Here is a 17419-nt window from a genome sequence, read left to right as displayed (position 1 = left end):
CATTAATACTTTATTTTCATATATTAATTTAATAGCAACTAAAACTACAATGTATTATGCAAATAAATATTACGTTAAGCGTGGGTTTCTGAGACCAAAATCTTCGTTTAATACATATTGTTATGTCTGTTCAAATATAACGACTGGGATAACGATATATTTTATACATTTATCTTGGTCTCAGAAACCAACGGTTAGACGATTAGCTATATTTATAAAAGAAAGTCGTGTTAGTTACACTATTTATAACTCAAGAACGGCTTTACCGTTATGGCTGAAAATTGGTGAGGAGGTAGCTTAGAGTCAGGAGACGGACATAGGATATTATTTATTCTTTTTTTTTCGAATTTATGCCTTGAAGAGCTACTTTTTATTTAACTTATCTACATATTAAGTTTTTTATTTATCCACGCGGGCGGAGTCGCGGGCGACAGCTAGTTTCTAATATAGTTCTGTACAAATATATTGAATTAAGAGAATATTGCAATAATGTAAGTGAAAAAATACTAAATTATTATTCTGGAAAGATAATTTCTATATAACTTTAGTTGTGTACAACATTTGTCAAAGTGGAAATGGAAATGTCTAAAAAGGGCACTTAAACAAAATGTTATCACATATAAGTCATAGATATTTTAACTCTAATCAAAAATTACAATAACTCAAGAGTATTAAAATGTTGCATTGCTTTGAACTTGATAAAACAGTCATTGTATATTACGATTCAAGAACAATATATATGGGTATACAAAATTTAATCAACAGTACACTGACATAGTAGAGTTTACTTCATTCTATTCCTTTTGCGGACTCAAACCAATTTACTTGAAATGTATTGTTTTAATTAAATGTACAGATAACATGGAACTCCAAGCTACACGGACTTTGTTTCACTATATACTAATTACCTATGTATTTTATAGCACGTAAAGTAAATAAGTACCATGATTGCTACTAAATTCTGTCATCCGAACACATCATATTTTCTAAAGAATCTCCTTAATACATAATTAATTACTTTTATAATAGTGAAACCTCTTTGGTTTTATTATTTAGTTAAGCTCTCTTTGTTGTGAACTACAATTTCGTTTCGTCGTAAAGTGAATTGTAGACAGGGAGTGTGTCGAAAGGACAATAAGGTGATAAGAAGAGAAGATGGATAAAGGTGACAGTTATGAAGGAAGTGACAGTCGTAGTCACGGATATTAGATCGAATTAAAGACTTGTAGCCACACCATTCAGGGTGTGAACTTAGTATATTTGGTATCACATGAGGACTTTGTTGTCAGTAAAAGCGGTAAGCAAGATTTAGAGTTTCGGCTTTACCTGCATATACAATCGATGGTAATTAAAAAAATAGCTAAAGTTTCTTTTAAATTAAATTTATATTGTCGATTTAAAACTTCTATTCTTATAATATACCAGAACTATGTTCATGACAAAGAAACTAGTTTAAGTAAAGTAACTCAGACTTCAGTAACAAGAAATACTCTACCTTCTTAGAAGTTCAACAGTTTGAAAGAACAAAGGCAAACGTCATTTACGAAGTTCGAAGTCGAATTATATAAAACTTTACCGCCATCCTTATTGTAGAGTATAAAAAATAGAATTTATATAGCAAAGAGTTAGCATCGTTAACTACGAAAACATAAACATATTCATATTTGTTGTTGAATCAATTTGAAATTTGGCATAGTCTAAAACAATAACTATGTCATAACTACAGTCTGACTAGGATTGTGACAATCTTATTTAATTTAAAATTCATCAAGAATTTACTGTATTTTCATTTAATTAATATTCAAGCTATTGGTAAAATAAAACTGTTCTTACATAACGGACAACCTTTGGATATCACAATGTATCTTAAATACACAGCATAACAAATATATTCAAACTTTAATAAAATCATGTTTATATTATCTCTTTATTAGTATAAATATAATTTTAAAGATAAATAACACATCTAGAAATAAATTAAAATAGTTATGCCAAAGCTCCAATTTCAAATGTTATAGTTTCTTAGCAAAGTGTGTACCACAAAACTGTAGACATTATGAAATAGTACAGGGCCCTCTTCAACTAAAGCTCGTTGTAAATGGTTCGAGCTACTCATAAATTAATTCGTCATAGAATCGCCAAATCTGATCTGATTTATTACTATTACCAGCTTATGATTTATTGATCTACAAGACGTAAGTTACTAACTCGTTTATGTAATTTATAGCCTAGCCAATACATAAGAACAAGAAAAACTATTATTGCGCAAATATAAGAAATATATAGGATCTTATTTCAATTTACAGGTTTCAAAAGAAAAATAATAAATTACTTTGTTTTATGCCATCAATTTTGTCTAATTGACTACAAGAAGTGATTACAAAACTAGGTCTTGGTGACCATTTTAGAGTTTGATTCTCGCCCAATAATGAGCTGCTATAAAAACATTGTAAGTGAATATTTCCTACTAAAATTTCGAAGCTGGGGGAGGCGTTACAAATATGTATAACAATGTCCCGACCACTTCCCTTGTATCGGCTACCAAGCTAACTAATTAATCAAATTACAGCCGCTAATACAATATGTAGCAGGTTTAATCGATTGACGTAGCCGCTTTTACGCTTGATTACAATCAATTATTATTATTGCAGCAGTTGTAAACAATTTGTTTAGGAATGAATGATAGTTAATTTGATAATAATAACTTACAAAATGAAATATTAAATGCGTTATAAAAGGCATGGAAATTAACTTTCTTACTAATCATATTATCGTTATCTTTTCTCTTGTTTTTCGAATTTAGAAACTTTAAGTCCAAATAGACATAATTTTGTTTTTTTGCCGGTCTTTATTTTGCAACCAGAAACTTCATTTAATTTTATTTACATTGAAGCCTTGATTTTCACTACAATCATATGACCTACGTTATGTTCTTTTTAGTATGCATTTGTTTACTGGTTCATTGTTAAGTCGTAGGCTCAAATCCTGAGGTCTAGCGGTTACGTTAAGCCTACAAGTTCCTTTGAGCATATAACTTGCGGTACACTAAGGAACGGTTGACTGAATATAGCTAGGTGTTTCGACGTTATTGGTACCGCTTGTACAATGTTCATGTTAGGCAAGAGCATAGAATAAACATTGCAAAGAAAACTAGATTGAAATCCTGGTAATATTATAAATACGATGAAATAAAATGAGATGGATGGATATTTGTTAGAAGGTATCTCCAAAACGGCTACTTGTATCTTGCTGAAATTTGGTATAGCTATAGAACATAATATGGAAGACATAACACATAAACTAATCAGGTTTTTCTTTGTTCCGCGCGGACGGACTGAAGGAAGGAACAGCTGGTTTTTAATAAAGTCAAAACAATGCTATTATCAAAACTGTAGGTGCAAGAGTAAATTTGAACGTTACATATACGAAGAACCGTTTGCCAGATTCCAGAGGAAATTAAAGCCATTAATTTGGTAAACAGACACGAGTAGGACATTAACACGTGTTTATAGGAAAATAAAATGTGGCCAGAATAACATTTTACTACCCTAATATATCAGTCGTACAAAATGTTTATTATTTTGGTTACATCGATGTTTTTAATGTTGGTATTACTTGTATTAATGATGGTATATCAATAAAATTAATTTAGATCACAAATACGCATTAAACACACGATAATATACAATTATACAGTGAAGCTAGTCCTAAGCTCTAAGCTTATTTCGACCAAACTGGGATAACGAAATTATTACTAAGCAGTCTTCAGAAAAAATTACAGCAATGTTTCACGATAATTGCATGGGTAGTCTTACGAATTTGCGTCACTGGGCAGACTCTCCATTATTTTTCTGTCAGTAGTTTAAATACGACAAGTCTTAAACATTTTCTTATATTCTTTTCTTTATCTCATTTTTTAAGTACAAAAATAAAATGTAAAAAATGTAATGAAACGTTTATCAGTCTAATGTTGAAAATAGGGTTTCTTCCAATGCTTTTCATAATATGTAGTCTTGGGTACCCTTTGTGTAACCTAATGTCATGCAAAAAGTTGATAAATGTATTAAGTATACAAAACCTAAATGCAACTTTATGTAAATGTGAAAGCGGGAGAGAAGCGCTGTTCTCAGCTGCAACAATTACGTAACCCCGGTCGATAGTCGGTAGCTGGAAAGCGAATAGAATTTCGAAACGTCAATAGGTTAACCAGTGCGATTTGAAAATTGACCTATGTTTAAACTTAGAAATATAAAAAGTAGCAATAGAAGTTGTTTAATTCTTTTAGACTTAAGTATTTAGTAAAGTATTTACTTTATTTTTGTGTGAAGTCAACCAACCCGCACTTGGCCTGCGTGGTTGACTATGGCCTAATTACCCTTAACTTAAGGTAGGCTCCGAGCCCCTCGGTGGGGTACGTACAGTGAGCTGATGATGATGATGATGATTTAGTAAAACGGTTTTTTTAGGTAGTAGGGTTTTTCAGCTATTTTCTAGGGCTAATTACAGGCGCTGCTCATTACCATCTATGTTTCTAATTGTTTTGCGTTGACTGTGCATCGAGAATTTCCAACATTATGAGAGTCGAAATTACTCGAAATCTCTTTCGGAGTATATGTGTATTATTTTAGTTTCAAAAGTAAAAACTTATCGTATTTCAATTTAATATTCTAATTCACACAAAAACTATGTACACTTAGTTTTTAATAATCAAAATATGATTCATTTATGAATAGAAAATAGCAACTCAAAGCATCGGAATAAAAGATGAAATAAAAAATATTGCTCTCTTTGGATACGTTCCAATAACTGGAAGGTCGTTTATTTTTATGTTTGTATTTAATCTGCAATGATTTTTGAATATGCATGATGCTAGAATTCAAAGTAATGTACCGCAACAGGTTTGTGTAATTTTTATTTTATTTTAATTTTTTGAAAATTACTTAAAAGAATTGCAATTATAGCAAATATGACTAACTATGAGCACAAAAATTATCCTGGCATACAAATTGACTTCGTGATAGTGAAGAGTCAGTAAATTCAGAGAATTTCAAAAGCCCCGTTTCAACGTCAATGGCAAGAATTCGCAACTGTCTACGTAGATTATTAAGTTTTATTTTATTGCAATATTCACAAAATAATGCGTAATTTATCATTATTATTTTTGCTTTTTTCCGAGTTGATATGATTTTAGCATTATTACGTAATGCGTAACTTCGTCAGTGACATTAGTTAAACCATAATCAAAAGACAAGTCATATTTTATTTCTGAAGTAAACATAACTAATAAGATAACCGTCAAGTCGAAAATCTAGTCTGGAATTATACGAAATTGGAAATAGATCCAGCTAGAATCTATTGGCTTATCACATTTCCACAGATATTGATTGAACTGCACCGCGCCACCGGCTCACCTTCATTACTTCTCTAATTAAAGTACAGTCGCACTAATAAGTGAGAAAAGTACAGACTGTTACAAAAGTACTAAAAAAAAAGTTTAAATATTTTCAACGCTACTGTTGACTGATTTAAATTATTAAAAATAAATTGCAGCTTTATAATAAAATCCACACACATTGTCAACGTAATTTTTATAAATCACCTTAGAGTTCTAGGGGACGAAGTCTCTTACAATTCCACATTTGAAAAAAAAAATCTTTTTTTCGTTACGTTAAATGAATGTTTTAATAAATATAATATGGTTGTAATTCCATCAATACAAAGAACAATAATAAGAGTCGAAGGCGTGGCATGAGGCAATATCCATTGCGATGATTACTTGTCAATGATATTTCATTTAATCCTTTTCTCACAATAAAAGAAACGAACTTAGTTATTCTATCGCACTTCTTTATACATATAACATTACTTACGTATTCAAGTCATGGTTTTCAAGGTCAAAGACCCAAATATAATGCAAAATGGTAAGTTTTATCAAAAAATGTCTTATTTACTTTTATAAACGATCCATCGTTTCTGAAATATTACAGTTGAAAAAGTCGTAGTTTTCACATGCCAGCGATCGCGACTTCTTCTTCAGGATAAATTTTTTACGAGTAAAACGAATATATGTATTTATATTTTAAATCCAAACGTCCGATTTATACGTAGCAAAATGTTTGTGAAGGGGCTATCTACAACATTTAAACTTCCGCAAGGGTCTTTGCTGTACATTGAGGGTGGGCGGGTCGATACCAGACTCATCCTACGTCCAATGGTATTCAAATCCAAACAGCAAACAATTTGGAAAAGTCGCCTTTCTTATTCTCTTTTCATATTCCGAAAGTAATTCAAGGCATGAATTAAAAAGAACGAGGCAACTGAAAAGCTACAAAAAATGGAAGTATTGATTCATAAAAAAATAATTTCTTCGTTTATACGTCACGCTTGAACTTCAACTTTGAAACAATATTATAATAACACTAGCTGTCGCCCGCGACTCCGTCCGCGTGGATATATAAAAAAACTTAAAATATATAATAACTTAAAAAAGGCTATCCAAGGCATAAACCCGAAAAAAAAAGAATAAATAGTATCTATCCTATGTCCGTCTCCTGGCTTTAAGCTACCTCCTCACCAATTTTCAGCCATACCGGTAAAGCCGTACTTGATTAATAAATAGTGTAACTAACACGACTTTCTTTTATATATATAAGATAGATTACTTGTGACTGTACTAATCTGAATATTTTTATATATTTTTTTATATATACATCTGAATATTACTAATTCCATCTATTTGCTAACCTGTTTTCGCACTAGTGCTTCATAATACTGCAAGCTCAAGCTGCGAGCTCGATTAGTAGCAACTGAAGTTACTACTAATGACAGTAGTTTCATTAACTCTTTGTCACGATCAATTTGACCCGAATTTCTGTATTTGTACTAATTAGTTTATGTTTATTGAATAAAATAATAATCAATTTCGGTAAAAAATCATAAATCTCCGCTAAAATAAGGGTACAATCCCTGAGTAAATCTATCAGGAACAGAATCCATTGAACATAAATTTCAAAAGCTTTTCGTAAATATTTCGGTAGGAAAAAGATCATGTTATTTATTTGGGGGTGGCTTTGCACTAGAACGATAGCCGTGATGGATGTTTTTATTTTGCGATATATTCCGCTACGCTGTTAATGGAATCCATATCAATGGCGTAGACAAATAGACATCTATTTATGTGTAATTTTCTTATTATTTATAATAAATACTCCGTTCGATGTTTAATACTTTTAACTATCATAATTAAGCGATTTCCATTCCTATACCGATATCGATTTACGTTTAGTAAGTGGCCAGCAGCTTGACATGTTCTCTAAATTAAGTTAATAATAAATCCGGAGGTGTGGTTATTTATGAGATTAAAATAATGTTCCGATGACACGTAATTTTGGTCAAAATTTGTGTTTTAAATTATACTTATTTTTAAAAGCCGTCTGCTTGTCATGTCCTTTTATTCATAGGGACCAGTAGTTTTTGTGTTATCCTTCACAATACGTATTTAATGAACAGCACCGTAATACTCCTTTTTTATGTGTCCTGTAATTTTATAACTGATAACATCCATTATCATTATTTAACAAAATTCGGTCCTCTTGACTTGAAATCAAAATATGTAAGGCTTTGCTTTGCTGCTTGTACAGACGCTACAGTAATGCGAGTTACGTAACAGCGGATCGATAGGAACCGACCAAGCTGAATTCCAAAACAACAATCTTTATGCTTGCCCTTTGTTGACATCTTTTCCACTTATTCCACTATATATTCTTTGTAGAAGAAAGGGATGGGAATAAGAAGACGACTAGTAAGAGTAAGACAGAATTACTTCCGGCACTTCAATTGTTAATATATATTTCCCAGTCATATTTCCACGCACGATTTTACGAGGCACGAGTTACAAGAAGCATTCATTCATCATTTCTATGGCTCTTAGACTAACCTAACGAAGTCTACAATAATATTGATTCGTACATGCTCTTTGTTCTAAGAACTACAAAGGTTCATTGTATTTGCCATGTCGCCGGCCAATGTACTACAACATTTTATAAATAGATTCTATTCACTCATACTACTCCGGTCTTCAAATTTTTTTTTTTCAATTCAATTGGTAAAATGTAATCAATGTTGTCAATTGGTAATATTAGAAACGGATAAGTATGCCTTTTTAGTGTACTACAAGTATACTATAAGAACACTCGATGAATTATTTGAGTGTAAAATCGAATTCCACTCTTGTCTAATGAAGGTAACTAACAAACCACTTCAATAGTTTCAGAACTTACAAGTACGCCTACTCAAAGCTCGGGAACGACGTAAGTCTGCATATTATTCGAATGCAAACCTTTTGAGCTTTCATTTTGTTACGAAACAAATTTAGTCTCCTAAGCGTATTATACTTACGATTTCAAGGCTTTATCATTGTAAATATCTCGTGTCAATAAAAAAATGCCTTTTCAATAAGATAAGAAATCTTATATATAGATTGATGGATGAATGTTTGTTAGAAAGTATATCCAAAACGGCTTGATGGATCATAGACAAATATAAAACATAAGCTGGAAGAACATAGGCTACTTATCAAGTTTTTTTTTAATTCCGCGCGGATGGAGTCGCGGACGACGGCTAGTCTTTTATAATCCTATTGTTATATTTTTCATTAAACAAAATCAAAAAAATTATGTAAGATAGGAAAAGTAGGAAGTGATAAATGATCGTGTACCAATTGCTTTCGGTTAAGTAAAAGAAAAGTAAAAAAATATATCTTATATCTCAAATTAATTTACGTTCCTATTCCATGTTATCTGATTTTATAATTAAGTAACATTAAATTACAAAGTCAAAATATATTTAAAGGAAAATTGCGAATGTATAATATGAAACCAACTTCATCTTGTTTCGTTACTTCTTACTCCCACACTGTTCCTTATATTCAAGATTAAGTATAAATTGGTAGGCGTAGCAATTTCTAAAACAATCGGAGTCGGCTTGAAGCAAATTTAATATACGGGAGAAAATTTATTCCAATTAATATTACTTTTTTTTTTGTAGAAAATGTTTTTTCAGTTAAATATAAAGAAACATTTGGAGCATATGTTTATAATTTTAAGTAATGATGTAAATGTTACAAGCATGTTATGAAACTAGTCAAACACAACAAAGGTTGATGCACATTACTAAACTCCTCGTACATTCGTAATCGTAATGGAAACTTATTATGATTGCGATGCCAGTATTAGATGATTGTGATGTAGGATCATTCAATTTTAAAATTTACGTAATATGTTTGTAATATAATATTAACGTGTAATATATTTAACTTACTGATAGGCCCTTAAAAAAATTAGAAAGGGTACGTTAGTATAGGAGCACAAGTTGGTATGGTATGTTACTAGAAGTAGAAAAGTATTTCAAGTAAAAAACAGCAAATCCCAGCTTGACGCTTGAACTTAAGTCTATTTTAAGCTAATTTAAGCCATGGTCAATACAAAATCTGAGGGATATTTCATGTTTTATTTAAAAAAAAAACTCTTAATTAGCACGTTCTCTGAATCTTATATTTAGACCGTGCTTAGTTCGTGGCTCTAGGCGGCCAAGGTCAACAGTTGCAACGCACTTGTGGTGCGCAGTTTCAGAGGTCTAAATGTTTTCTGGTATTTCAGACTGGCAAAACAAACTTCAACTCTCTTTTAATAAAAACCACTGAATCAGTATGAATATTATAAAACGTCGTGGCTATTCCAAAAAAATGTATTTATATTACGTTAATAAAATATATAACTTCTATGTATAGTTCTATGTAACATACCTAATAACCTTTTTACAGTTCTTTAGTTATGTACTAATAGCAAACAAAAAAATAACATTCATTTTTTATTTTTACAGGTAAGTTATAATTCTACGTTGACGAAAAAAGCAGAACCCGCTGTGTATCTCTTCACTTTTCACAATGTATGTGGTGAGTAATTAAAAAATATATATTTTCAGTAAAAATAGCTAATATCTAAATCTCTAAAATTTACATTTGGGTACATAACATATGTTATCTACATCCCACAGATTTTACATTTCAAACATGAAAGAGGTGTAACCTATTTTCATGTAGAATTACGTTATTCTTATTTTAAGGGAATAATATTTCTCTTAAAATACCCAACAAAAGGGAAACTAATTTGTATGAGTCGAATCATACACTGCGACAGTATTTTAATATGTCTACATCTCGGAAATCGCATTTTCGATTTCAAATTAGATTATTTTGCTTCATCTAAACTGATACCTGAATGTAGTCTATGATGGTGGATACCTTTATCTTAAAGTCATATTAATTAAATAGCATTTATATATTATGTATTCATCTTTAGCATTGTCAGACAATGTGATAGATGGAAAGCATTAATTCGGTCAGTCAATACGATTGATGCATTATATCCAAGCTTATTTCAATGTTCGTACATTTTTGTAAATTATGTATCCTTGGTATACATTATGTGTATTGATGTTTACTTATCGATGTAAAATTCCGATTGACCGATTCATATAAAATTTTATATGCATATTCAGTAGGTCTGAGAATCGGCCACTATCTATTTTTTTATCCTAAGCGGACGAAGTCCCGGGCGACTGCTAGTCTTTATATCATAAAATCTCGGCTCGTCACATTTTAAAAATTACAAACACCCTTTCAAGGAAAATATATGCATAATTGCAGATATATTTACATATGTATCGTTTATTACTTAAAAATATTACTTAAAGTTATCAGTACAAATACAATGATTATATAAGATAAAACCTTCTCGAATTCCATTCAAACTGGCTACATTGTAATAGGTCATAAAAAAATTACCTACTAGTACATTCTCATTACGAATACTTCGTAATTACTAGGCAGTCTCTGACAATGCTACCGTAATTACGATTACTAGTCTAGAAATTAACCTTTGCTCTGCATGAATAGTAAAACAATTTAATAAATACCCTTTTGAAGTGTGCATTGTAATTTTATTACTTAAAAACAGACAGTTTCTTTGTGAAAAAGAGGTAACACCTCCTCATTCTTAAAGTTAGCAGTATAAACATGATTTTTATGAACATTACGCAAATTACAACATACGTTTTAATGCACATAAGTTGAAAAATATATTTTGTTAAGTAAATTTTTTATGTTAACCTAAATCGACATGGTTCAGTGCCAAAATCCTCGCGTTAGCTTGACTTAGTTTGGCCATGTTCCATCAACCTATCGAATTTGGTTTGTGAACTATCCACAGGTGTCCGAAATGGCTAAAGTAGGTTTTAATAAATACCGTTACATAAGTGTCATATTCTTATTACGTTAAAATTGTACAGTTAAAATTTTATCTTTAAAAATAGTATTAATGTAATGTTTAGGGTTCCGTACCATATAGGAAAAAAACGGAACCCTTATAGGATCTCTTTGTTGTCCGTCCGTCTGTCTGTCAAGACCCTTTTTCTAAAAAAAGCGTGAAGGTATCAAGCTGGAATTTATTTTAGCTTTGGTATGTTTGTAATAAAGTAAATCGTATTACGTCTAATAAGTCAACGTAATAATAATCCTCTAGACACATCGTCCATAATAATTATTTTATACCAATGTGAGCTCGACACATAAAGAATACGTAATAACATAGCTTGAATTAACAACTTATTTTGTTAGTATGCTATAACATCAGTCATGTTTTCATGTAAAATATTTTTATTTTGTATTTGTATTCTGTACAAATCTTTTAAGGTGTAAAATTAAGTTACACTTCTAAAATAGTAAAGAAATTTATCTACATAAAGTTATTCCTACGTTTGTAAAGCTATAGTAAACAATTTACAAGGACGGTCGTTCATGATTCTTTTACAACGTTCACTTTTGAACAGATGCTCAAGGCTGTTGAAGTAAAAATATCTAGAAGCAATTTCATTCTACACTTATAAACAAGAAAGATTTGAATGTTTGTTCATTTACTGTAATTGAATAGGCTCTAAAAATACTAAATCGATTTGGAAATTGTTCCGCTGTTGGGAAGCCATACTATCCCCAGGTGACATAGGCTATGTTCATTGATAGATTTTTTATATTCCGCACGGACGAAGTCGTGGACAACAGCTAAGTTGGAAAAGAAGAATATAGACTTTTTTATTTAATACACTCGTATAGATAATTTTCTTACAACATATCTTAAAATGATAAAAGAGTTTAGGTTTACGTCAAATCTTGCAGTAACGGAAACCATCGCAAATAGCTAATATTAATTTCTTAATTAAAGGGTTAATTTTACACAACATTTTTTCTATTCTTCTTATAGTAAATATGAACGCATTACTAAAAGCGTAAAAATCTTGAAGATTATAGACGTAGGAAGAAGACGTAAGCGAAGCGCTCGAAAGTAATTTCACAGCAGTTTTATTTCCTGTAAAAGGTGTAATAATCTGCACTTTCCTCGGGCTCTTCCAGTGAGACAGAACGTGGAAGAGAGCCAAAGCAATTAAGTCGCGTATCCGCACGCTACTTCTTTGTCAACTGTGCACCGAAGTATTGCACGAGATTTTTCGACGCCTTTCTTTTCATTTCGTTGTTCAGAATCAGAACTAGAATATTTAATGCTTATAAAAAACAAATTTACAGTTTAAAATGATTTATAGTAAGTATTTTTCATTACATTAAAGTTTCAGTTTTTGGTATCCTGAATTGGTATTTTCATAAATCCCAAAGAGCAAGAAATTACACGAAAATGGTGTAAGATAAAATTTTGGCTTAATATAACGTTGTTTATCTTGGTACGTTGTACAATATTACATAATTGGATGTGGTACTAGGTATCAGAGTGTAACACATATGGCTGCTATTATCTTTTATCTATCACTTTATACCAACGTAACTTTATTAACGGTGTCGCATTATTATCATATTAAATTAAAAGCTTTTTAAATTATTCTTAACTTGTCGCTGAATCTTTATTGTTATTTAAAAATAATAGGAGTTGTAAACTTAAAAACATTCACGTTACAGACGGCAGGAAACCATTAAACTAATGACACTTACTGAAAGTCCGTGAGCGATACGAACCTGTGGAAACGCATTTATATACAAAATCTGTAACCCCCAGCCGCCGCAACACGAGTAAAGAAATATAAAAACAAATAGCCTCTCACGTAAATTGCCAAAATAAGTTTGCATAGCCCCACAAATTGCTTTCGCCAAGCCCCGAATTTGTTTTATTTGTTAGTTTTCTCTTTTTATTGAAGTACACGCGTGTAACGTTAGTTGAGTTATTGGTACTGTTTAGTAACGTTCAAAGCTTTTGCTCAACTATCGTAAATGTAATGTGTTGCGAAGGTATGCTGGGATATCTGTATCACAGTAGCCTAAATGATTTGTATTTTCTTACGGAGTGTAAAAGTGGGAGCATTCAGTAGGGCTTAATAATATAATTTCTCGGGACTGTTTCGCTTTAAAGCGAAGCTCGAAAACACTTGCTTCTTCATTCCCTGTTTTGAACAGTCGGTTCGGCTAGTGGTTACGTCAGCGCGGGTCGATAGCAGGCGCACCCTGCGGCTCCAACATCCCGTCGGCCGCAACTTTTTAATACTTTCCCGAGTTTTCGGTCCCACCATTATTGCCAGTATCATTGTTTTTATTTAAACTTGTTTTAATTGCTTTTTTTCGTAAGCAGAAAGAATTTTGCATTATATTGAAAGTGCCAACTTGGTCAAGGTTAAAAATGAGGTATTGGTATTATAACTTTAAAGTTAATAATTCTTCAGGTATTTCAAAAATTGCTTCAGATTATTTAACCTAAAAGATATGATGACGATACCTATATGAGATACGAATTTTTAATTAAACACGACTCCACAAAACTTTGATGAGTAAATATAATATTTTAAGTTCTAAGTTTAATTTGAGTTTGCAGTAAAATTAAGAAGTTGTAAATTTTAATGAGGCGAACTAAGTTAGCCCGTTTTACATATTCATGCAGATATCTTAAAAACAAAGAAGTTTTGATTGCTTTGCTCGTTCTATATTAAGCTAAGCCACTTGACGATGGACTGTTTTATATTTTCACGTGTAATAAACCAAATTTTTAAACGTCTAAAGTTTTAAGGCGATTAATTGATTGCCAAAGCATGGAAATATGTCAAAAAGTATTGGTCAAAATGCTTTATATAATTTTATCTGAATACATAAGCTAGATATATGTAATGTAGACACTTTGTTGGAACTCAACAACATCTGGAACTGTTTGATAGCAGACATTATGGTTTTGCAGCGCAACTTGGCCACATTCCATGTACTTAATTTATATCTTTCGCTTTCCAAACTTTCAACAGGTGTAACAAATTTTCAACGAATGTTTTTCTAAAGATGTTTAAATATGGTAACAATGTTTTGTTATACCGTCAAGAGTTTTTCAATTTTATCTTTTCTTAAGTCATAAAACCATAGCTCGCTTATAAGCTGTTAAATATAACGTTATAGGGAGCAAGCAACAAGTAAAAATAACCATAAAAAGTCTTAAACTAAAGCTGTATTCCTTTTCCGAAATAGGCCCACTCGCAATTAAGCCGCAGAGATTCCGCCCTAATACTCCCTTCATTTCTTTAGATTGTTCATAAGAACCGGTCATTTATTTTTGTATGTACTTTTAAAATTATAAACGACTAGCTGTTGCCTGGGACTCTGTCCGCGCGAAATAAAAAAAATATGATTAGTAGCTTACGTGTTCTTCCGGAGTACGTTCTATATGTATGCAAAATTACAGCGAGATCCATACAGCCGTTTTCGAGATACCTTCAAACAAACATCCATCCATTCAAACATTCGCATTTATAAGACTAGTAGGATTTTAAGATTTGCATTTTAATTTAAATGTAATAGGATTCGAATGTAGACAGTATCTGGTTGCCGACTTAAGAAACCACAAATTCTATAGAAACAACTTTGTCTGAACTAACAAAAACCATCATTGTTTTATACAAATATGCACGCTCACGTCGCGTCGTGTGCAATGCAAGCTGCAAGGAGTTGCAGTTTACTCAGGGAACGGTTCAAGATAACGCGTGTTTGTCGACGTAATTGTTTATCAGCCGATGTTAAGAAATCCCTTTTATAATGACTAGAATGTAATTACGCTGACAATATTTATTGACATGAAAATTAATGTTATCATCAATATATAACACAATACTATTTAGGTTATCTCATATTGAAGGAACCAAGACGTTAGATTTTAATTGAACAAAAGGATTTACCAAATAAAAGGTGTAAGATATGAATTGCGGCTATTATAGATAAAAAAAAATCTTGTTAATAATACTTGTGGGTTATGTGGACGGTTTTTTAGAAGTAACTTTTGTCTGACATACAGTTTTCTACGTTGATATAGTTTAAGCGGATATGTACACTGCATCCAACAATAGAATATTTGCACAGTCTGGCTGTTCTTTGACTTCATGTGACAAATATTTGCAAAGGGTTTTCAGAGTTAGGGGACGGTCTCGTTGGAAATTTTTCAGAATTAGAGACGTTAAGCAGATTTGTAATTTATTATTTTATATATCGTTATAAATACTTGTAGGTAGTGCTACATTAACCGGTAATCGGTAAAAAATATTTATTTTAGACAAAAATATTTGTATGATTCTGACGTTTGTGAAATGTTATCTGCAAGTTTGTGACAATGAATATGTACCTGTAGATTTACTTCATTTGTCTGATTTCATTATGCAAATGGAATGTTACCTCAGCGCTAGAAGTGAACGAACTAAATGTATTTTCGAAATGCATGCACGTATGAATGTTATCTATTTTAGGACCTTTCTACGAAATTTTTTATTAAAAGACGTTCTCTCGGTCACCGACAAGGCACAAAGGAAGTTTTATTTTTAACATATCTACGAAACATTACCTGGAATTGAAGATATATCTGATTCTTGCGCAATCTGACTTGAAGGACCAATTCAATTTTATTTGAGATATATAACGTCAAACTGAAACTTTGCTTTTTTAATAATTAATAAACTCCTTACATCGAGACCTAGTCTCGTATGCTAAAGAGCTGTTGCTGAAATAAAAGTAGTTTATCTTAAATTATAAATTACTTTTTACTGGAAAATGTTTATTTAATTATCAAATAGCGCAGCAGAGTGCTGCTTTGAGGTTGAATTTAATTTCTTAACCTGTTCCGTAGCGTCACAATAGAGGCACCACTACGAAGTATGTCTTTGTTGGAGAAGTGCATTTGAAGTATTGTACTGGAACGTTCATATATTGCTTGAATTTACAAGTATTTGTCCCAAATTTATAAACTTAAGGCCATTATTTGATAAGTATAAATACAATTAAGAACTTAAATAAATTGCCATCATCAGTTTTTACTTATTTTTTGTAGCTTAATGAAAAAGGGTTGGTTAATGCTAATTTATTGCGTACCGTCTTTCAAAACGTACCGGCTTCAGTGGGGATTTAGAAAATATTAGTGTCATACTTACGAGAAAAAATAAAAATTTTCTGATGGATATCATTTACTTTACTATTAAACTGTACAAACACAGCTTTGATGATTACTTCATAGCTTTTCAATTCATTCTTTACTTGCTTTTCACCTTTAAATTTCTATATAGTTACATATTACAGCGCGACAAGCTTACCTGGACCGGCTAAATAGGTTTTGTTATCGAGAGTAGTTGTCTGAAAAGATGTTAAATCTAAAAAGTACTTATACATAGGTATAGAAAATTACACAAAAGAAAAATATGTCTTGACAACTGCAGTACGACAAGGATTTTGTGAAACTGTTTTGATGTTGACGGGTTAACGTGTTATTATAATTTAGTTTGACTTATACCTACCAGGTTTGATATATTTGTCGATTTATATACTTTTATTCACTAATTTTTAATACAAGTAATACAGATACGCGACTGTCATTGAAACACGTACAGATGAGTGGAACAATTTTATCAATTTAGTGACCGGTCCATGCACACGTTGCTACGCCAATGCTTTTAAATATATCACTGTGTCAAAAAGAAAAACGTAGACCGAGCGTATCGGCGCTCTTTTCAAATATCTGCTGCATTCAGTTGCTTGATTACTTTGATGAGCTAGCTGCACACCATTCAATGTATACAAGTTTGCAGTTCATAAATTTTTAGAGCTTACCAGGGGAACTTATTTATCGTAAGTTAAAAATAAAAAAGCCTAATATATTTTTTAATTTTCCTTATTGACCTATTTCTTACTTGTTATTAATCATACATTAATTCTATCATAATCTTGTAGGGAACCAGAACATTTCACTAAGTGTATTTCAGAAATAATACGCGTTAACTTTGTATTAACAGCACTCGTACCTTTATCATTGTGTGAGATAAGGCTATTAATTGCAGCAGCGTGCCGCAAACGGAG

At 31.4% G+C, this 17419-nt stretch overlaps 1 protein-coding gene across 1 annotated transcript in view; it reads left to right on the top strand.

The window, feature by feature from the left end:
- The window catches only part of dnc (phosphodiesterase dunce), a 204712-nt gene that overhangs the window by 39422 nt on the left and 147871 nt on the right, over positions 1-17419 (top strand). The window lies entirely within an intron of this gene.

This window comes from Papilio xuthus, unplaced genomic scaffold (genome assembly GCF_000836235.2).
Source record: "Papilio xuthus unplaced genomic scaffold, Pxut_1.1 DF825928.1, whole genome shotgun sequence".
Taxonomy (NCBI): Eukaryota; Metazoa; Arthropoda; class Insecta; order Lepidoptera; family Papilionidae; genus Papilio; species Papilio xuthus.
This window is presented reverse-complemented; position numbering and strand designations above follow the sequence as displayed.